This window comes from Macaca nemestrina, chromosome 2 (genome assembly GCF_043159975.1).
Source record: "Macaca nemestrina isolate mMacNem1 chromosome 2, mMacNem.hap1, whole genome shotgun sequence".
NCBI classification, from domain to species: Eukaryota; Metazoa; Chordata; class Mammalia; order Primates; family Cercopithecidae; genus Macaca; species Macaca nemestrina.
Window position 1 is genome coordinate 193,487,823 of NC_092126.1, and position 1,153 is coordinate 193,488,975.

Here is a 1,153-nt window from a genome sequence, read left to right on the forward strand (position 1 = left end):
TGCATATCTGTGAATCCACCTGATTTTGAACACATTTCAAGTACACTGTAGACACTAATGTATTTTTATCTAATTACTTTAGAACACAGCATTACTAGATTTCAATATTTAGATATAACATTTACATACAAGGAAACGCACGAATTTTACGTGTACATTTGCACCTCTCTCAGTCCCTTTTTCCACCAACTCTGATATTTTTCTACCTTTTTTTTCTTTATTTTAGAGATAGGGTCTTGCTCTGTTGCCCAGGCTGGAGTGTAGTGGTGTGATCATAGCTCACTGCAGCTGCAAACTCCTGGGCTTAAGCAATCCTCCCACTTCAGCCTCCTGAGTGGCTGCAATTACATGTACCTGCCACCATACCCAGCTAATTTTAAAATATGGTTTTGGAGATGGGGGTCTCACCATGTTGCCCAGGCTAGTCTTTAACTCTGGTCCTTTAATAATCCTCCTGCCTCAGCCTCCCAAATTCTGGGATTATAGGCATGCGCCACCATGCCTGGCCAATGTAAATGGATGCTCAGAAAACCTATTTTCACTCAGCCCATTTGGAGTAGTTGAACATTTTGCTCATTATCATAACTTTTTTTACTCTATATTTAGTTGCTACTTATCTATATTTTGGGGCCAAGAAATTAAGTGAAATTTGATACCAAAACTGCAAAAATGAATGATCTAGAATGGTGGAACAAAGACCTTTGAAATCTGCTTTTTCATAAAAACAATAATAATCCTATCAAAAAATGTCTAAATTAATGTTTTTAGAACACTGAGAATTGCTATATGTTTGAAACCATCTGAAAGTTATGTATTTAAAGAAACAAACAAAGACAGCTGAATTTCAGTAAAAAGAGTGAGTGTTTTATATTTTAACTTTCCCTAATCCCATTCTGCTCTCCCCAGCTCATCAGTGGCTTTGAAAACCAATACCCTCACAACTATGGTAGCTGTGAAACCAACATTATAGTAACTACTGGAGGATGAATAAAAGATCTGAAGCTCTACAGTCCCCCCCAAGGAATTGTCACTATTTGACCTGACTGGTAGATTACTGAAAAGTTCTGTTATTTGAGCTGACTCCAGGAGCTCATTCTGTGGAAACAGCCCTATCCTCATGGAATTTGGGGCAAACAACCAGGGCCAATTGTTA

At 38.0% G+C, this 1,153-nt stretch overlaps 1 non-coding gene across 1 annotated transcript; it reads right to left on the reverse strand.

Annotated features, from left to right (window-relative positions):
* Positions 1-517: 517 nt before the first annotated feature.
* LOC112427387 (small nucleolar RNA Z40) lies at positions 518-590 on the reverse strand. The gene has a single exon (XR_003018918.1). It is a non-coding gene; the product is annotated as a small nucleolar RNA Z40 (small nucleolar RNA).
* Between the last annotated feature and the right edge of the window lie 563 nt (positions 591-1,153).